This window comes from Octopus bimaculoides, chromosome Z (genome assembly GCF_046866305.1).
Source record: "Octopus bimaculoides isolate indiv1 chromosome Z, ASM4686630v1, whole genome shotgun sequence".
Classification (NCBI taxonomy): domain Eukaryota; kingdom Metazoa; phylum Mollusca; class Cephalopoda; order Octopoda; family Octopodidae; genus Octopus; species Octopus bimaculoides.
In genome coordinates, this window is record NC_142944.1 from 38,974,202 (window position 1) to 38,998,362 (window position 24,161).

The window sequence follows — 24,161 nt, forward strand, 5'->3', positions numbered from 1 at the left end:
CGTTTTGCTCCATTTATTATTATTATTCATATCTACTCAAAACATAACTTTAACTTGGTATTTCTATCTATAAAACGGGTGTGATATCCTGGTTTTTGTATGATTTTTGCTACCCATGGCAACTATTAATATATTTACATTGTCAAAGTTTTTTCAACCGAGATAATATTAATATACATAAATTTGTATATATATATATATATATATATATATATATATATATATATATATATATATATATATATATATATATATATATATATATATATATATATATATATATATATATATATATATGTATGTATTTATGTATGTGTGTTTGTACATTCGTATGTATGATTTCTGCATATTCATGTGTTTGCGTGTCCGTATTTGTGTGTTTTTTATGTGTACGTGTACCTCTGTCGCCTTGTGTGTGCATGTCTAAGTGAGTGTGTGTGTTTTGCAACCATGTTCTGCGTTTGTATGTATGGATGCGTATCTCCATACGTGTGGAATGTGTATCTCCATATGTCCTTGTGTCAAGTAAAGTCTCTGTGTGTGTATGTGTATATATATAAATATATATATATATATATATATATATATATATATATATATATATATATATATATATATATATATATGATCATGTGTTTCAGTTTTCATTTGTGTATGTGTGCAAATGTGTGCTTGTCTGTTCATATAAACTATGTACCTATCCGTCTGTATATTGATCTGTTTACTTTCATATCCATATGCTTCCATGCATATACATACACACACTCACACACACACACACACACACACACACACACACACACACACTCACACACACATACATATATATATATATATATATATATATATATATATATATATATATATATCACATGATCACCTGACCGATCAGGCTATCAGATATTGTCACACATCGCTGGTCACAATGCGTTATTGCATTGATTTAGCCTTCGAACGACGCTACCCTGCTGGGTAGGCAGACAGGCTAACAACCCCCACTGATCAAAGGGGGAATGGAGCATTGTGAAGTGTTTTGCTCAAGAACACAACGCACCGTCCAGTCAGGGAATCGAACCCACGATCTAGCGATCGTGAGTGCAACTACATGTGTGTGTGTGTGTGTGTGTGTGTGTGTGTGTGTGTGTGTGTGTGTGTGTGTGTGTGTGTGTGTGTGTGTGTGTGTGTGTGTGTGTGTGTGTGTGAAATATAACGTGTCTTGAATGTCACAACAATGCAGAGTGAACTCTAGTAACTGTTTTAATTTAATTATTCATAGTCTGATATGATAATATTTCGGAATATAAAAATTCCTTCTGATATCGCTAGGAATTGATCGAGTCACAGCTATAATCGTTATAATTCACAAACAATATACAATGCTTCAAGCGAACTACAATACTCTCCCATACATGCATTTATATATATATATATATGTATGTGTGTATATGTATGTGGTTGTGTGGTAAGAAGTTTGCTTCACAACTACAAGTTTCTGGGTTCATCCCCACTGCGTGGCAATATGGGTGTCTTCTACTATAACCGCTTGCCGACCAAAGCCTTGTGAGAGGATTTAGTAGACGGAAACTGAAAGAATCCCGTTGTGTTTGTCTGTGTCTGTGTCTGTGTCTGTGTAACAGTGACTGTCTGCCCCATCACCGCTTTGGCAACCGGTGTTGGTTTGTTTACGTCTCCCGTAATCTAGCGGTTCGGCAAAAAGGCTGATTGTATAAGTACCAGCTTTAAAATGTAAGTACTTGGATCTATTCATTCGATTAAAAATTTATTTTTCAAGGTGGTGCTCCAGTATGGCCGCTTTCTAATGACTGAGCCAAGTAAGAGATAAATGATGAAAGATAAACGGTAATATATATATATATATATATATATCGTGAGAATTTACAAAAAAAGCAAAAGACGAAGACGGGTGTGTAAACAACAAACAGATGTATTAGTTTAACGCTCGGGAAGTGCGAAAGTCTTTTACTTTTCGAGCCTACGCTCTTCGACAGAAAGGAACACAAAAATAAACAGGGAGAGAAAATAGAAAAAGGTTTAGTGGCTAGCGATCTGTCATGGCGAATGTCGGACAGAGGGGTCACACAGGAGAGCTAGGAAGAAGAGGAGATAATAAAGTAGTTGTCATCCCAAAACGAAGGTGCGCGTGCGTATGTACATGACAGCGTGTATGTGCATGTGGAAGGGGGAAGATGGAAATAAGATTAATAAAAAATTATTAATACATTGACAAGACCTATAATTGTTTCAATTCAATCAAAATCAATCAAATTTAATTTAATTCAATCAATTTGGTTAATTATTGCAAGCCAGATTATCATCAGGGAAGAACGTACAAAGAAATTTGTATATATCATATTTTAAACATAGTGAAAGCCATTTTTGCATGGGTATGCCTGCATTAACATTATTGTTATTTATATTAATTTATGACAATAACTATTTTTATAACCGTATCTATGTTTATAACTGTATGTATTTTTATATTAAGTATTAATTTTAATGGTACACTGTATTTTTCTTGTTTGATCATTTAATGTTTTCATTATGTTTTTAATATGATATATATATATAAATTTCTTTGTACGTTTTTTCCTGGTGATATTCTGGCTTGTAATAAATAACCAAATTGATTAAATTAAATATAATTAAAATTGACTGATTTTATACTATAAGCGATGAATTGAAACAATTGCAGGTCTTGCCAATGTATTGATAAATTTTTATTACTCTTATCGCCATCTTCTCTTGGTTTTTATAACAACAAAGATATATATGTGTGTGTGTGTGTGTGTGTGTGTGTGTGTGTGTGTGTGTGTGTGTGTGTGTGTGTGTGTATGTATGCATATATATATATATATATATATATATATATATATATATGTATATACGTATGCATGTATATATATATGTGTATGTATATGTATACCTTTATTCTTTTCTTTTATTCTTTTATTTATTTCTGTCATGTGACTATGGCCATGCTGAGGAACCTCCTTTAGTCGAGCAAATCGACCTCAGGGCTTATTCGTTGTAAGCCTATTACTTATTCTATTGTTTTCTTTTTGCCGAACCGCTTATTTACGGGGATGTAAACACACCAGCATCGGTCGTTGGGGGGGGGGGGGCGACAAACACACACACACACACACACATATACGATGAGCTTCTTTCAGTTTCATCAACCAAATCCACTCACAAGGCTTTGGTCGACCCGAGGCTATAGTAGAAGACACTTGCCCAAGGTGCCACACAGTTTGACTAAACCCGGAACCATGTGGTTGGCAAGCAAGTTACCATACAGCCACTCCTGCACCTACATATGCATACATATATATATATATATATATATATATATATATATATATATATATATATACCGGAGTAAGCACGTAAATGTACAACAAGGTGGAAAAAAAAGTTTTCAGATACCGGAGGTAGAGTAATATGTTTTATTTAAAAGCAGGAAACGTGAAACTCCAAGTAACAGTTTTTTGTTATATTTCTGCTGCTTTTAAATAAAGTATATATATATATATATATATATATATATATATATATATATATATATATATATATGTATGTATGTATGTATGTGCGTGTGTCTGTCTTTGTCTGTCTGTCTGTGTGCGTACATATATATATATAGTTAATAATATCAGGGTAAGAAAAAATTTTGAAATTTTTACTACCAATAGACGATATATTGTTCATATAAATACAGTGTACATTTAAACACATAAGAGGTATCCTATGATGGATACCTCTTATGTGTTTAAAAGTACACTGTATATATTTACTCTTTTACTCTTTTACTTGTTTCAGTCATTTGACTGCGGCCATGCTAGAGCACCACCTTTAGTCGAGCAAATCGACCCCAGGACTTATTCTTTGGAAGCCTAGTACTTATTCTATCGGTCTCTTTTGCCGAACCGCTAAGTTACGGGGACGTAAACACACCAGCATCGGTTGTCAAGCGATGCTGGGGGTCAACCACAAATACACAAACATATACACACACATACAAATATATATATATATATATATATATATATATATATATGAAAGAAGGTTTGAAAATGCACTTATTTTTTTAAAATATTTATTTACTTAAAAATATGGAACGCTTCACGAATTTGCGTTCGTGAAGCGTTCCATATTTTTAAGTAAATAAATATTTTTAAAAAATAAGTGCATTTTCAAACCTTCTTTCATATATATTTCCACTCGTACGGTATTCCACAACTTTACTTTATTATATATATATATATATATATATATGTAACAATTAGAAAATGGAGGATAATATGCTGAACCCAACTACTTGCAGACGGTGTATCCCGTTGAATTCATTAATTTAATTCATAGCAAAAGTGACAAAAAAGGAAGAAAAGAAAAAGAAAGAACCAAAGCACAGGTGTCTATGGCCCCAACCCCTAACTCTTTCACGTTATATATATATATATATATATATATATATATATATATATACATATATACGACGGGCTTCTTTCAGTTTCCGTCTACCAAATCCACTCACAATGCTTTGGTCGGCCCGAGGCTATAGTAGAAGACACTTGCCCAAGGTGCCACGCAGTGGGACTGAACCCAGAACCATGTGGTTGGTAAGCAAGCTACTTACCACAAAGCCACTCCCGCGCCTAAATATATATATATATATATATATATATATATATATATATATATATATATATATATATATATATATATATATATATATATATATATATATATATATATATATATATATATATATATATATATATATATATATATATATATATATATATATATATATATATATATATATATATATATATATATATATATATATATATATATATATATATATATATATATATATATATATATATATATATATATATATATATATATATATATATATATATATATATATATATATATATATATATATATATATATATATATATATATATATATATATATATATATATATATATATATATATATATATATATATATATATATATATATATATATATATATATATATATATATATATATATATATATATATATATATATATATATATATATATGTATATATATATATATATATATATATATATATATGTTGTTGTACTTGGGGATGGTCATGTTGCCAGTTTAGCCAATAAAAACACACGCACTGTATATTTGGTGTTAATTTTCTTTTTTTTTTTTTTTTTTTCAGCTTTATATTACATTAATCTTAATCTTAATCTTATTTCGGCCAGAGTTCTTTCGTCACACTTCTGTGACCTCATCAGTGGTCCTTTGTTTCCTTCTTCTTTCTTATGTGTGTCTCACCTTGCTAACTATCAGCCATTTTGTATTTTGTATTCCTATTGTATGTGTCTACGCATGCGTGTCCTTCAATGTGTCTGTGTCTTTTGTAAGTGCATGTGTGTATGGGGAGTGTTTGTATCACCTATATTCTCTGTTAATACGTGTTCGTTTGTATTAGTTTTTATTTATTTATATGTTCATGTGTGTGTGTGTGTGTGTATGTCAATCTAAGTAGGAGGCCCAGTTCTTCTGTGTTGACTTTTTGGAACTCTACTTCGCTCTCGTTGATCATTTCCACGCACTTTTCCACTGCAAAATCCACGTCGATAGATGGGTATAGTGATACCACATCCATGCTACCCACTATACACCCTGTCAGGTTGCAAGTGTTGTTGCAGTCGTTGATCCTGCTGAGGAGATCTTCCGTGCTGTCACAGACATCAGGTGACATCTGGATTATGGGGCGTATGATCATTGAGAGGAAGTAGGACAGGGTGTATAGTGGGTAGTATGGATGTGGTATCACTATACCCATCTATCGACGTGGATTTTGCAGTGGAAAAGTGCGTGGAAATGATCAACGAGAGCGAAGTAGAGTTCCAAAAAGTCAACACAGAAGAACTGGGCCTCCTACTTAGATTGACATATGACGATGCATATCTAGATAGATACGACCTTAGAGATTTCTGCCCTAGTAGACGTCTAAGAGGTAGACCACCCACAATTACCTCTATGGCTAGGAAGACCCCTATAGAGAGATGGAGTGGATGGACCAGAGCCATACGGACCCCCACTAATATCCACCAGGTAAAGAAAATGATCGCACATGCACTAGGAGCTAGTATAAAGGTCACCCTAAAAGGCCACACCTTTAAATTTAACAACAAATTATACGCCCAGGACGAGGGGGCAGCCATCGGGGTTAGTATCGCCGGTGATGTGGCCAATCTTTTCATGGTATGGTGGGACAGAAGGCTTAAGGAACGCCTGACACAGAACTCCATACTCGTGAATGTGTACTCTCGATATGTTGATGATATCAACTTAGTGGTAAAGACACCCCCACAAGAGAGTACCCCTGATATAGAAATAGAAACTAAGACTATGGAGAGCATCCAGCAAATAGCTAACTCCATCCACCAGAGTATTAGGGTTACGATAGACTACCCTACTAAACACCCTAACCATAGATTACCTGTATTAGATACTGAACTCTGGCTAGAAACTAAGAACAATAAAACCAGAATCCTCCATTCACACTATACAAAACCTATGGCCTCCAAGTACCTGATCCACCGGAACTCGGCTATTGCGGACAATGCCAAATTCAACATATTGATGGCAGACCTCGTCAGAGTAATGCGAAATGTCTCCTGCATGTGCGACCCTACAGAATTAAAGAGACATATACAACATTTCGTCCACCGCATGCAGTTCTCGGGTTACAGCCATAAAGAAAGGATCAGGGTTTACAAAGGAGCTATGAAGAAGTTTGAAACAATCAAACGCAACGATAGGAATGGGATTTGCCCACTCTATAGGAGCAAATCATGGAACACCATAGAAAGAACTAAGAAGAAAATAGGGAAGGCAAGCTCATGGTACAATAGCCACAAGTACCAAAGCGTCATGTTCGTCGACACCACCCCTAGAGGCGAACTGGCGTACCGCTTTAGAAGGGCCCTAGACAAACTTAAGCTAAGAATTAAGGTTGTTGAAAGGCCAGGCAACCCTATCAAATCCCTTATCAGTAGAACATACCCTTTCAGTAGAACCCCCTGCACTGATAGGAACTGTATCGTATGTAGATTTAGCCCACAAACGAACTGCAAAACCAGAAATGTGGTCTATAGTATAAGATGTACAGAGGGACGATGCAGAAATAAGACAACGACATATGTAGGCGAAACAGCAAGGAGTATAGGGGAGCGGGCAAACGAACATTGGAGGGAACTTAAGGAAGGGAAGAACTCATCAGTTCTGTACCAGCACGCTGAGCAAGAACATAGAGGCTCAATCAACAACATAGAAATTAAAATCTTATCTACACATAGCAGTGATGCAGCACTTAGACAAATTACTGAAGCTACACACATAATAGAAGGGAAACCTAGCCTGAATAGGAAACTAGAATGGAACACTAACATACGCCACTAACAAACCACAGCATGTGACAACATGTTACCCATAAACCAATAATAGGAACAAAGTATAATACAATACATAGATAAACAAATGGAATTAAATACTACATACGTTAACAAAATTTAATTAAACACAAAAAAAAAAAAAACCACACACACACACACATGAACATATAAATAAATAAAAACTAATACAAACGAACACGTATTAACAGAGAATATAGGTGATACAAACACTCCCCATACACACATGCACTTACAAAAGACACAGACACATTGAAGGACACGCATGCGTAGACACATACAATAGGAATACAAAATACAAAATGGCTGATAGTTAGCAAGGTGAGACACACATAAGAAAGAAGAAGGAAACAAAGGACCACTGATGAGGTCACAGAAGTGTGACGAAAGAACTCTGGCCGAAATAAGATTAAGATTAAGATTAATGTAATATAAAGCTGAAAAAAAAAAAAAAAAAAAAGAAAATTAACACCAAATATACAGTGCGTGTGTTTTTATTGGCTAAACTGGCAACATGACCATCCCCAAGTACAACAACATCTGTTTCAACACACGATTTCACATAAAAAATCTTGCAAAACAAATATGTATATATATATATATATATATATATATATATATATATATATATATATATATATATATATATATGTATGTATATATATATATATATATACATATATATATATATATATATATATATATATATATATATTTATATATATATATATATATATATATATATATATATATATATATATATATATATATATATATATATATATATATATATATATACATATATATATATATATATATATATATATATATAAATATATATATATATATATATATATATATAAATATATATATATATATATATATATATATATATATATATATATATGTATATACATATATATATATATATATATATATATATATAAATATATATATATATATATATATATATATATATATATATATATATATATATATAAATATATATATATATATATATATAAATATATATATATATATATATATATATATATATATATATATATATATATATATATATATATATATACATACATATATATATATATATATATATATATATATATATATATATATATATATATATATATATATATATATATATATATATATATATATATATATATATATATATATATATATACAGGGTGCGGTAAATAAACTGTCGTCTACATTACGCAAAAATGAAAATAACACTGACATCTCATTTTAACAGATATATTTACCAAAATTACATAAGATTATCTTGAAATACTAAAGAGTAAATTTATTCAATAAAATCGCCATTGGTTTCAACCATGGCCTCCAGACGACTTCGGAATCTCCAGCAATTCTTCTGGACGGTCTTCTTCTTTAAGTTGGTGAATGCTGCCATAATCCTTGCCTCCAGTTCATCTTTGATGTAACAAGGTCTCTCATTCAACAACACCCCACACATAATAATCAAAGGAATTGCAGTCTGGGGAGTTAGGCGATCAGATGTTAGGGGTGATGTGGTCGTAGAAATTGTCTGACAGCCATGACTGAGTTCACCGACTTGTATGGCATGGTGCAGAGTCCTGTTACCAGACACAGGGTCTTCCAGCAGCCACACTCTTGACTCAGGGCAGCACGACCTCCTCCAGACACTTGATGTAGGCCTCCGTGTTGAGTTTGAGGCGTGTGAGAAGATGAATGGACACCATCACTAGTGATCACTCCAAACACCATGATGTTGAGACTGGATGTTTGATTTTTATCACTCTCGGTACAAGTCCTCAGATTGTACTGTCCTGAGATTGACATTCAAACACGCTGAAATGTTCGTATTGGAGCTTCCGGCGCGAATGCCAAGCCGTACAGCATGTCATTTCCAAATTTCTGGTAGTATGAATTGCATCATAGTACTGTTTTTCTCACAGACAGTGACCATCTGACCCTACTATACTGTGTACCTGGCAGAATTAATAATAAACAATGTGCATGCGCGAAATTAAAAATATGAATTAGCGACCTGTACGTAAGCATGTACGTATGTATGTATGTATGTATGTATGTATGTATGTATATATTTTTTCTTTTACTCTTTTATTCTTTATTCTTTTATAAGTGTGTTTGTGCGCACGCAGGAGTGAGTGTCTGTGAACGCGCGAGTGAGAGTGTGTGCGCGTGCTAGTTAGTGTGTGTACGTGCGCACACGTATGAAAGTGAAAATGTGTTGCCTAGTAGAGTGATGGGCTCGATTCCAGGACCTCGTAGCACATTGAATCTTTGAGTAAGATCTTATATTTCACGCTGCTTCAAATCTCCGCTTATGACTGTCTTAGCTAGTAATTTATTTAACAATAATACGGTGATATAACTCATCACGAGTATTAACTATTAATTATTTCATTAATTACTATATTAACTCGTAATATAGTTAACATATTGGTCTATTAACATAATAATCATTTACCTTAATGCAGTTTGTTTATTGAATAAACTATCGAACAAAAATTTATAAACTTTCTTAATAAATTGCATTGTTTCTAGTCATTCGCAATTTAAGAGTATAATTTCCAATGTCATATATATTTCCGGAAGTATGTATATATATATATATATACCCCACACACACACCATATGTCCATACACGCAAACACACACACACACATATATATATATATACCCCACACACACACCATATGTCCATACACGCAAACACACACACACACATATATATATATATACCCCACACACACACCATATGTCCATACACGCAAACACACACACACACACATATATATATATATACACACACATATGTATGTGTAAATATGTGTCGTTATATGCATTATGTATGTATGTACAAATATGCACACATATATACGTACACACGCACATACACAGACACATACATATATATATATTTGTATGTGTGTATATATATATATATGTATGTATGTATGTATGTATGTATGTATGTATGTATGTATGTATGTATGTATACACACACATGATAATATACATACGTACATACGCACATACATGCATACAGACATGCATAGGTACGTGCGTACACACATGCATATATCTATTTTATGTAGTTATATAATTATCTTTCTGTCAGTCTATCACTTTATCTATCGATCTATCGATTTGTCTATTTATGTCATTCGTTTAAGTTACACAGTACTGTCACAATAAAGAGAAGGACACATTAAAAATAATGTCCTAGGAATACAAAATACGGTACGGTGACGTATGGCTTTGGTTTACAGGTTTAAGCAATTATATTGATCTGATACTTTAAACTAAATCAAACAATCTCTTTAGTTGTGGATGAGTGTGACAAGCCTTTAAGAATTCTGTGGGACGGTTTTTTGTTGTTGTGTTTTTTTTGTGTGTTTTTTTTTGTGTGTTTTGTTTTGATTTTTTGTTTTTGTTTTTGTTTTTTTGTTGTTTTTTTTTTGTTATTGTCGCCTTTTATTTTATTTTCATTTGTTGACATAATTGACTTGTAATCATTGTTGGAAATGAGTTCTATAAATTAATGTTTGCGAAGACAAGAACTTTTTTTTACTGGAAATTTGTAAACATTTATACAAATCTGTTGAAACCGTAAGTCTGCAACTCCCAGTCTTTTTTGCAATATTCCTGTTTTGGTTTTATTCTTAGTTTTTCATTTTTAACTGTTTGGAATGGAGGTGGGTACGAGCCCATAGCTTTCGCACTCCCTCCGACGCTTGCGATAACGTTGCGGTCGAATGTCAACTTAATTGCAAGTTGAGTTGACAACGGTTGAGTAACCATAGGCAGAGAGGACATTGTAGAGAGACGGATTGGTCGAAGTGGTTAGTACAGGGTTTATGTAGGAGATTGTGAAGAAACATGATCACGAGTCAAAGTTGGTTGGGCCTGTGTGAAAATGGCAAGAGATCAACCCCTTTTTGTGGCAAAGTGACCACTATATATAGGAATGGCTAAGTGAGGAGACATGGCATAAGGCTTGGGTGTGACTCCATGACAAATGTTAATGCGTGCAAATTTGTTCATTTATACCACACACATTTGACTTCCAAATTTCTGTCCATTTCGCACAACTAGATTCTGTCTACAGTTGGACAATTAAATTATTCTGAGTTTCTTTAAATCATTCCTATTTTATTTTCTTTGTCTTTTTAATACAGCATAGTTTTTGAATTTTTTTTTTTAATTTAGACACACCGAAGAAACCTTTGCTTAGTTTCTTTACCTGCCAATTCTTTCTTGGAGAGGAAAAGATGTGATTGTGACAGCTGGAATGATTTCGATCATCAATCATGTTCAATCATGCTCGAACTGAAGCTAAATAACCACAAGTTAAACATGCAAGTTGTCTTATGCAGACTTTATAAGATCATGGCTCCTCACAGCCTGAGACAGTGTGTCACGATAGACCACGACACACTGTGACACCGGCTTTTTTCTGGGGTTCAGACATAGTCTCCGTCATATCAAGTTGCTGTGTTGGTCGGTGTTCGTCTTATACATTTATAAATTAATGGCGGTTGAGATGCCTTTTGGCTTGTTCTATGTGTGAGTATTTAATAAACTAATCAGAGGAAACAGGGTAGAGGAACAATGTTCGTGACGTTCACAGATATTCTGAAATTAGTGTAGTTTGGGTTGGTTGTGAATGTAAACATGGCTGAGTGGTTAACAAGTGTGCTTCGCAATGATGAGGTGACGGTTTCCATCCTACTGCGTGGTGTCTTGGGTCAATGTTTTTTTTTTTTTTTACTCTTGCGTCTACCCTAGCCTTATATGTAAAACTTAGATGACAGAAACTGTTTCGAAGTCTTTGGGATGAGGTGTGCGTTTGATTCAAAAGGAACAGCCTTGTCACACACTCAGTCACGCTGATTCTGAGTCTGTGGAATACTCAACTGCCTATATTATAATTCAAAGGCGGAGTAATTCAGTTGATTGAATAACTGAATATTCATCATTGAAGCCGACGAAGATCCTCGTCTAAGCTGATGTACTTGATGGGAATTCCAGGAGGTTGAGATTCTGAGGTGGAAGGATCGTGTATTGGAGTTGATCCCAAGTGAGACACAGTATGAGTAAAGAGAACTGAATGTATCATGTTGGTTTGGATTGACTTGGTACACAACTAGCTAGTTCAATGGAGCTAGAAGCAAATAGAACTAGTAGTAGTAAAATAGGCAAGAAGTGGTTGAGAGAGAAAGGAACGACTGAGTTTCTGTAGCCCCAAAACTGTCAATGATGTAAAATCAAGGGATTAAGGCAGTGAGCTAGAAGAATAGTTGGCACGCCGGGCAAAATGCTTAGCGGCATTTCGTCCGTCATTACGTTCTAAGTTCAAAATTCCACTGAGATCGACTTTACTTTCTGTCTTTTTCAGAGTCGATAAAATAGGCATCAGTTAAACAATGGAATCGATGTAATCGACTTAGCTTTCCCCGTATTTGCTAACCTTCTACAAAAAAATTGAAACTGATATGAAATGAAACAATTTACTTCACATGGTATTCATTTTACCATAAGTCAAAGAGAGTGCCGCTACATTGTTGCTCAGTATCCTAGAAATAGCAACCAAATCATCCTGTGGTTCTCTGGGTGGTTCCCTGTACATAAAAAATAGTTGTGATGATCACAGCCGTATTAGCGTTTTGATTATAGATCTGCTCATTTACGGCGGCTTGAGTTAGACAACAATTAATTTGCTACAAAGCAGATCGGGTAAACCAAAGTTAAGAATCTTGACCAAGAATAAAACTTACATCGCCGGTAGTCGATGTTCTCTCTGATTTTCAATTTTATATTTATTTATGTGCCCTTTTAAAGCCTGGCCAGGCTCATAGGCCCGGTTTACCGGTTTCTATGGCGTATGTGTTCCCCAGCTGGACAGGACGCCAGTCCATCGCAGCGTTACTCAAGTAACAAGAAGAAAGAGTGAGAGAAAGTTGGGGCGAAAGGGTACAACAGAGGTCACCACCACCCCCTGCCGGAGCCTCGTGGAGCTTTAGATGTTTTCGCTCAATAAACACTAACAACGCCCGGTCTGGGAATTGAAACCGCGATCCTCCTCCCGCGAGTCCGCTGCCCTAACCACTGGGTCATTGCGCCTCCACCTGATTTTCAATAGTCAGTGTATATTATACATATGTACCTGTGACAAAGGAATATAATTAATTTCATATATATATATATATATATATATATATATATATATATATATATATATATATATATATATATATATATATACATATATATACATACATACATACATACATACATATATGCATATATATACATCGTAATTATTAATTAATACAATCTTAACGTATATAATTATTAATTAATTAAGGTGACTGACATTTTTCGTTCACATTAATTTCTTGTGTGCACTGGCTGAAAAATCTGTGTGTGTGTGTGTGTGTGTGTGTGTGTGTGTGTGTGTGTGTGTGTGTGTGTGTGTGTGTGTGTGTGTGTGTGTGTGTGTGTGTGTGTGTGTGTGTGCGTGCGCGCGCGAGTGTGTGTGTGTGTGTGTGTGCCTGCGTGCGCGTGTGTTTGTATGTGCGCGCGCAGCTTACATCGTTGCTTCTCAAACTGTTTGACCTTATGACACACTGACTGATCAAGCGAAAAAATTACCGCCACTTCTCTTCGGGGTGTTGTATTCACGATCGCAAGATCATGGTTACGATTCCCGGAAAAAGCGGTGCGTTCTATTTTCGAGCAAAACACTTGCTTTCCTTAGCTCTAATCCGTTCAGCTGTCCCGTCCAAGGAGAATGTTGTAATTTCAGTTACTTATATGCGATGGAAACCGGCTTAGAGGCTTTATGAGTCCTAGAACTTGAGATACTAGCGTATAGGGGACTTAATTGATTACAATTTCAATAGATTTTCCGTCATAATAAATTAATTCTTTTTAATCTGTGGCACACCTAGATATTCCTTGTGTTGCAACGTTTATGAATCACGGGCTTAAAGGTGACATTACAGCCAGTCCTTTCTTCAATCAATTTTTAGCATATAAAATGGCGTCTAATGCAAAGCAATTTTCGCTTGACTACAACATGTTAAGTGGAGGCGCAATAGCCCAGTGGTTAGGGCAGCGGACTCGCGGTCATAGAATCGTAGTTTCGATTACCAGACTGGGCGTTGTGTGTGTTTATTGAGCGAAAACACCTAAAGCTCCACGAGGCTCCGGCAGGGGATGGTGGTGAACCCTGCTGTACTCTTTCACCACAACTTTCTCTCACACTTCCTGTTTCTGTTGTGCCTGTAATTCAAAGGGTCAGCCTTGTCACACTGTGTCACACTGAATATCCCCGAGAACTACGTTAAGGGTACACGTGTCTGTGGAGTGCTCAGCCATTTGCACGTTAATTTCACGAGCAGGCTGTTCCGTTGATCGGATCAACTGGAACCCTCGGCGTCGTAAGCGACGGAGTGCCAACAACATGTTATAGGAGAAACGAAGAAGTAGCGGAGTAGTTCTCTAACTGGTTGCTTCATATGCTAGAAATAACGACCAAATTACATCTGACTTTAAAAAATGGAAGGGCTCATTGGATAATGTAACCTAGACGCACTGTTTGGTATACAAAAAAAAAACGGAGTGGTCATTGTTGGGACACCTTTGGTCATTGATCATCTGTGGGTAAACAACAACGACAGAAGCAGCAATAACAATCACAACAACAACATTAGCAGCAATATCAATAACAACAATGGCAACAGTAATATTAACAATGCAGTAACAAGAACAAGAACAATGATAGTAATAGCAACAACAGCATTAGAGACAATCTTAACAACAATAATAATAACACTGACAACAATAACTTTCAACAATAGCAACAACACTAAGAACAGCTGCAGCAATAGCAACAACACTAAGAACAGCTGCAGCAATAGCAACAACACTAAGAACAGCTGCAGCAATAGCAACAACACTAAGAACAGCTGCAGCAATAGCAACAGCCTTCACAAAAACAATATTAAAAACTATGGCAACAACACAAGCAATAGCAACAATCTTAACAATAGCAACAACAACATCATCACTAATAAACACTATCGACTGGTTAAAGGCGATGTAATAAAACTAATATTTATTGTATACTAGCAGTATAACCAGACCTTGTCCTGGTGTGACTTATTACGCCATCTACGATAAGTCTTGCTAGCTGAAAATCAACTCAAAAAGAGAGCCTTACAACGAAATAACCCTTATGATGTAAATATGTTCATAATTCAAAAGACGATGAAATTAATAGGGAAAGTATGAAGGCTGTTTTGCGTAAAATTATTAAGCATACGTAAATTTCATCCGTGTAATTAATTGGCTATAGAAATGCTTGTGCAAAACAACTTTTTGCGCTGCCCTGATTATACATAGCAGGGTAATCCCTTTTAGCAGGAGCTAGGACGGCAATTTCTGATGAAGCAATTGCTGGCGATCTGTTGCTACACAGTTTTGCCAGAATTCTATCAGATTGGGCAGAAGATGTTGATGCACCATTTTGCATTATGTTCAAAATAGCTTCTGGAATGTGGTGCATTACTGCAGTCTGTTGCTGTCATTTTAAACCGGTTGCTGTCTTTCCCCAGCAAACTCTCTTCTTTGGAGGCATAATCTATGTATATATTAAACAGAACAACAAAAGTTATAATAGATGGCAGTGTCGGTACTTTTCACATATCTGTAATTTTTCAGATTAACACCCGCACGATTACCCAACCCTAATCCTATCACTAACCCTAACACTAACCCTAAACCCTAACCCTAACCCTAACCCTGACCCTAAAAACCGTAACCGTAACATTAATCCTAAACCCTAACCCTGACCCCCTAGTGAAAATCTTGGTAAATTTACAAAACATTGACGAACATGAGTTATATCTTACTGACTGATTGTGTACTTGCACGTGTATGCTTTTGAGAGAGCGAGAGAGGAAGAGGTAGAGAGGGGGAGAGAAAGGAATAGAGGTAGTTAAAAGTTTTCTTATGACTGCTTCTCTTCATTGCCTATTACTCCATTAGAAATCTAAGGATGCACATAAGCACATAATAGAGAAAAATGAAACAAATATGGACGACTTGCTCCGAAACACCACCGAGTGGGGAACACTTCTCAAAAATAACCTGCAGTTGTTTCCTTCAAAATTCCTACATGCTTGAAATGTACATACATCAAGGTACATTTGTACAAAATTTCATGAAAAAATATTCATTTTCCTGGAAATTAAGAGGAATTTAAGTGGAATTTCCGAATATTGTACCCCACCCCCTTCCAAAACACTTTCACCGAACATTTTTGTATATTTGGAATCTACATAATAAATAATATATGCATAGAACATTTCATAAAAAAATATTCATTTTTATGAAAGTTATGACCTTCCAAAGTTGGGGGATACAACGCTGTAGTTATGCCATCAATGTTTTGTAAATATACCACGATGTGAATGATTGTTTACTTGCACGTGTATACGTTTGAGAGAGCGAGAGAGGAAGAGGGGGAGAAATGAATAGAGATTGAGAGCAACGTGTATGTTATTGTCACAGATCATATATGTGTGGTTGTGTATGTTTTTACGTATCCATGTCATGAAAAATAGGTAAAGAATACTGAGATGAAAGTTTAATCTATGACGTTGTATGTATCACTTTCTCTCTCTCTCCCTCTCCCTCTTTTACTTTTACTCTCTATATTTTTATGTTGAGCGCGTGTGTAAGAATGGCGTTCCAGGTAGCAGGGATGAAATATAAAAGTTGCTAGAAACAACAGCCAAATCTCCCTTAAATCACACAAAGTAAACGGAATTTAAAAAATCTAATTACTGCACTGGAAAGTTCAGATCGAGAAAATTCCATTGATGTAAAAAATTTTACGAAAAAGTGGAAAATGTGAATTTCTATAAACATTCAAAAAGGCTTCAGACAAACACACAATTTCAGATTTATATATTAAGATTATTATTATGTTTTTTCGTGTTTACAAAAGAAATAATACTAATTTCGATCTTCTGTTTTGAATATTTGAATGAAATGTTTACGATGAAATTAAAATACTTTAATTTTATTTTTCAACAGTTGCAGCAAGCTGTTTGTCATTTTAACATATGAAGGTCGACTTGTTCGACTGTGACCATTTGGGCCTAAATAACCAAAAGATTAGCAGGACTCTTGATGCTTTCTCAAATACCATAAATGTCAGTCTACAATATCTAGATCTCACCAGTTTGGTATCTTTTTTTTTTTATCAGGAGAGAAGGTAGTACCAGCGACTTTATACAGAGCATTGGGGATTAGAGGAAGAAGTTACATAAAAAGCGGAAGCTTCACCTGAATGCTTACCACACAATGGACTATATGCTAAGTCAGCCATTATAGTACGTGGTGGGGTTAAGCCGGGTAACGAGTTAAGACCTTAGTAGTTTGATCATATCTAACATGATTACACAAAGCTGATATTAAACAACAACAAAAATGGGTCCTTCATTTTTACTTAAACGAACTTAATTACTGCTTACAGAAACTTTAGCATTTACATTAAAGTATACCTTTGCAGGTAGGACATCTTTTTAACCATCAATGTGGTTTATAATTACATACACTTGGACAAATGCATTCAAGTTTAGATAGATAGATAGATAGATAGATAGATAGATAGATAGATAGATAGATAGATAGATAGATAGATAGATAGATAGATAGAGAGAGAGAGAGATACATACATACATACATAAACAGATAGATAGAGCCAAATAGAATAAACGAGCATTTAAAATAACAATAACAAACAACAAGAATATGTGCACAGGAAATGTAATAGTTTGACGCTCAGTAAAATGAGAGAGTTTTTCACGTTTCAAACATAGCTCTTCGTCGGAAAGGAAAAAGGGAAAAAGGATAAGTCCAAAGTAGGGGGGAAATCATCAACAGCATGTGTGTAGCTACATTACTGAAATGACCGGAAGTGGAAAGAGAAAGAGAAAGTGGCTTTTTGTGGTGGACAGGAAAGTGCGAAGATGCCAGTGTGTGTGTGTGTGTGTGTGTGTGTGTGTGTGTGTGTGTGTGTGTGTGTGTGTGTGTGTGTGTGTGTGTGTGTGTGTGTGTGTGTGCGCGCGTGTTCGATAGAGATATATACATATATTTCTCAAAGAACAAAAACAGAAAGCCTTGTCTAACCTAATCTGATCTGGCTTGATCCTACTTTGAATATCTTCGGAACCACGTATCAACTATTGTAATAGTTTAATAATTTCAAAAAGGTTAGGAGAAACAGCGAGTGAAAGAGAGAGAGAGGTGGGTAGAGAATAACTGACATTAATGTCTGGAATATAGAACTAACAAATCAAAACAGTGACACGTAGTACAAACGAGTATAATAGCATTGGCACATTCTCTCAAATTTCAGAGTGAAGAGATTGTTGTGTGTTATGCAGTCGATCTCTCCGAAGAATGGATTATAAAGTTACGTTCGGTGGGATTTTAACTTCGAACGTAATGGAATCTATAATAATACTGCAAGTATGTATACCAGATGTTCCACCAATCCTTACAATCCACCTTCCTGCTTATTGATAATATTAACTGAGACTTTGTATCAATGTTACAAATCAATAATGTGGCCAGCTGGCAGATTTGTTAGTACGCCGGACAAAATGCTTAGCGTTATTTCGTCCGTCATCACGTTGTGAATTCAAATTCTGCTGAGGTCAACTTTGCCTTTCATCCTTCCGGGGGTCGAGCACTGGGGGTAGATTTAATCGACTTCGCCCCTTCACCGAAATTGCTGGCCTTGTGCTAAAATTTGAAAACAATGTTTGACTGAAACGTTACAGCCATATTATCGACTCATCTCAGACATTTTTGATATTTATTTATTTAGATAATGTAGTTCGAGACATATTCTCTCCGCCAGTAAAAAGGCCACATAATCTGGGAATAAACTCAACAACAACATAAATATTTTCCATTAGACACATTATGCCATACCTTCAAAAAGAGTAATCTCTGTTGCAGTTAAGTGAAATATTAAAACGTTTTCTAAATGGTGGTTAATATTTCTTTCTCCGTTATGTTTTCTTTCGACTGGGCACAAGAGCATTTTTTGCTAAAAGTTTGAGACAGTAAAGCAAACAATGGAATCGATTGCAATGTATGTTGCTGTTGTTGTTGTTGTTGTTGTTGTTGTTGTTGTTGTTGTTGTTGTTGTTCTAGCCACAGTTCAGTCATGATTGTCAATTTGTATTCAGTACTTTTTGTATAATGGCTCTTAGTAATATTGAACATGTACTTGCAGTTGAAAGTTGTTTACGCTGTCTATTGCTGTTATTTAACAGCTTGTAGGATTTGGGGGCTTTTAACGTAAATGTTACAAGGTGAATTGTACTACATAACATTTCTGCTTGTTGGTTGTCAGATGTTGCTGAAAAATACTTCATTCTCCCGTTGCAGATGACACATTCATTGTCACATGACCGTTCTAATATTTATCAAACATTGTTATGAATTTTCATTTTTACTACAGGCGTAAGATATACACAGCTTACTCTATATGAAACACTAATCCCATCATTCATTTACAGGTCTACCTTAATACCAGTGAATGTGCTTCCTAACTCGTACACAACAGAACACATAACTCGTAGACCTCTTCGACTTTGAAGGAACCCCCGCGCGCGCGCGCGCAAGTAATTTATTCCTTTGTATACACACAGGCATATGTATGCATATGCGTGCGTGTTATCTGCAGATTTTTCAGCTTTTAATAAATGAAAGAGAACTGTACTTCCTTGTGTTGGTGTGTTTAATTTTGCTTGCATATATGTATCAAATTGGTCACATACACACTCGCACACACACACACACATACGCACTCACATACACACACTCATATGTACATAAATGCATGCATTCATTTATATATATGTATAACTTCATATATAACTATGTGTGTATATATATACACGCGCATATATATACACGCGCATATACATATATATATATGTGTGTGTGTGTGTGTGTGTGTGTGTGTGTGTGTGTGTGTGTGTGTGTGTGTGTGTGTGTGTGTGTGTGTGTGTGTGTGTGTGTGCGTTTGTGTGTGTGTGTGTGTGTATGTGTGTGTGTGGAGGCGCAATGGCCCAGTGGTTAGGGCAGCGGACTCGCGGTCATAGGATCGCGGTTTCGATTCCCAGACCGGGCGTTGTAAGTGTTTATTGAGTGAAAACACCTAAAGCTCCACGAGGCTCCGGCAGGGGGTGGTGGCGAACCCTGCTGTACTCTTTCACCACAACTTTCTCTCACTCTTACTTCCTGTTTCTGTTGTGCCTGTAATTCAAAGGGTCAGCCTTGTCACACTGTGTCACGCTGAATATCCCCGCGAACTACGTTAAGGGTACACGTGTCTGTGGAGTGCTCAGCCACTTGCACGTTAATTTCGCGAGCAGGCTGTTCCGTTGATCGGATCAACTGGAACCCTCGACGTCGTAAGCGACGGAGTGCCAAAGAAGAAGAAGAAGTGTGTGTGCGTATGTTTGTATGTGTGTGATTTCCACATAAATCTTTTAATGTTCTATCCGACCATATAAGAAATATAATTAAAAGTATTCTCCGTCGCTTTCCTCTGTAGATATTTCTTATATTTCATATAAGGATATAAGATATGTAAGACATATAAACGAATAAAAAATACTTGAATGTAATTTATGAGTAAATATATCTGATGCAATTCGCAAAAATTTAGATTTATTAACTCTGTGATATGTTTAAGGATCACAAATAATAGGTTAAGTTCAATGAATTTAAAATAATTGCTTCGCACAGGGTTAGAACTAATATACACCAGGTTACTTTTTACTACCATTTTATTTTTTCTGTATATATGTGCGGTTGGTGCTAACACCATTTAGATAAAATTTATGGCAGAGTTTCCAAATTGCCAAAATGTATCATTGATCCTGTTTTGGAGAGAATCCAGATTGAATGTCTTTAGGCAATTCCATTTGCTAAAACAAATCGTCCATTGATTCGAAAAGAATCAATCTCTTGCAGAACCTCAATTTTTCTCTTACCATCCTCGATAGAGTTTTACGAGAAAGTGATACAAAATTATATTCTATAGAATCAGACAATATCTTCACTGCTTCAACTCAAGTTGCATTTTTTTCATTTGGCAACAGTCATTGACTTCTCATGGGGCTTCTCTATGTAAAGAGTCGGATTTTTGCACTTATTATGCACAGCAAGCACTCATGCACATGCAAACATCAGCAAATACTAGCATACATTTATGCATAGACATACACACATGCGCACGCACACACACACAAATATATATTATCTTTTACCTGTTTAAATCATTCGACTGCGGCCATGCTGGGACACTACTGCCTTAAAGGATTCTGTCGAACAAATGGACCCGCTGTAGTACTTATTTTTTAAGCCTGGTACTTAATCTATCAGTCTCTTTCGTCAAGCAGCTATGTTTCGAGGACGTAAACAAATCAGTACCGGTTATCAAGAGGTGATAGAAAGGCAAATACATACAAAAAGACACACACATACGGAAAAAGACACACACATACAGAAAGACGCACACATACAAAAAGACACACACATACAGAAAGACGAACACATACAAAAAGACACACTCATAGGTACCAAATCCACTCACAAGGCTTCGGTCGGCCCAAGGCTATAGTGGACGATACTTGCCCAAGGTTCCATGCAGTGGGACTGAACCCAGAACCATGTGGCTGGGAAAGGAAATTCTTAGCACACAGTTACACCCATGACTAGCTTATAAACCTTTAAGTTGTATGGGGCGACACAAATTATTTTAGATAAGAAGAAGAAGAAGAAGAAGAAGAAGAAGAAGAAGAAGAAGAAGAAGAAGAAGAAGAAGAAGAAGAAGAAGAAGAAGAAGAAGAAGAAGAAGAAGAAGAAGAAGAAGAAGAAGAAGAAGAAGAAGAAGAAGAAGAAGAAGAAGAAGAAGAAGAAGAAGAAGAAGAAGAAGAAGAAGAATGAAACACTAGCCATAAACAAGGTAGCACCAATAATTATAAAATACATAAGACACACTATGAATAAATGGCAGACAGTACTACAGCTCCAAACAAAAGAGGGACTCGTGAAAACCAAAGCCATCTCCATTAGAAGAGGAATATTCCAGGGAAAAACGCTCTCTCCACTCCTTTTCTGCTTGGCACTGACACTTTTATCTGATATGCTAAACAGAACTGGATGCGGATACAAATGTTACGGCAAAGCAATCAGCCACCTTTTATATATGGATGACCTAAAACTGTACGCTACAAATGATAAACAGCTGGAAACACTACTACAGACAGTACATGGATTTACCAAAGAAATAGATATGAAATTTGGATTAGAAAAATGTGCCAAAGCAACTTTGGAAAGAGAAAAACTAGTTAAGAGTAGCAACATCACACTAGATACAGCCAATGAAATAAGAGAATTAGACCAAAGCCAGACATACAAATATTTAGGAATCAATGAATTAGATACGATACAACACACACAAATGAAAGAGAAGATAAGAAAGAAATATTATAGACGAGTTAGATCAATACTGAAAACAGAGCTCAATGCTGAAAACAAGATAATAGGTATTAACACTTTAGCCGTCCCAGTTATAAGTTACAGCTACAATATCCTTAACTGGACAAAACATTTTCAATACAGTAACCATAAGTGCATCACAGCAAACCACAACACATACCCAAGGCACACAGAGCTGCGCTCGGTAGTGAAGTGAAAGCACGTTATAAAAATAAAACTACTGAACAATAATAATAATAAACCTTTCTACTAAAGGCACAAGGCCTGAAATTAGGGTGAGGGAGCTGGCCGATTACATCGACTCCAGTGCTTCACTAGTAGATAATTTATCGACACCGAAGGATGAAAGGCAAAGTCGGCCTCGACGCAATTTGAACTTAGAACGTAGCGACGGGCGAAATACTGCTAAGCATTTCGTCCAGCGTGCTAGCGATTCTGCCAGCTCGCCGTTATATCTTTCGCTGTTATCATTGTTTACAAGAACGTTTTCTTTTTCGCAAAGCCCTTTGTACCCTTCGTTCTGTCTTTGTCCTTACATGTTTCCTGATTTATATTAGCCCTTGTGGCCAATAAAACAAGAATTTATTATTATTATTATTATTATTATTATTATTATTATTATTATTATTATTATTAGTTCATATAAAGGACTGAAGTAACTCAGCAGAAATATAATAGATAGATAGAAGAGTTCTTTACTTTTGTATACGATTAACCTATCTATACAAAAGTAAAGAACTCTTCTATCTATCTATCTATTATTATTATTAATTATTATTATTATTATTATTATTATTATTATTATTATTATTATTATTATCATCGTCATCATCATCGTCATTATTATTATTATTATTATTATCATTATTATTATTATTATTATTATTATTATTATCATCATCATCATCATCATCATCATCATCATCATCATCATCATCATCATCATTATTATTATTATTATTATTATTATTATTATTATTATTATTATCATTATTATTAATAGCGAAACCCA

At 35.1% G+C, this 24,161-nt stretch overlaps 1 long non-coding RNA gene across 1 annotated transcript in view; it reads left to right on the forward strand.

Moving 5' to 3' along the window:
- The window catches only part of LOC128249595 (uncharacterized), a 147,306-nt gene extending 126,950 nt beyond the window's left edge, over window positions 1–20,356 (forward strand). Inside the window, exon 3 of the long non-coding RNA XR_016244758.1 lies at window positions 20,155–20,356. This is a non-coding gene — a long non-coding RNA (uncharacterized LOC128249595). The remainder of the gene's footprint in view (window positions 1–20,154) is intronic.
- The last annotated feature ends 3,805 nt before the right edge of the window (window positions 20,357–24,161 follow it).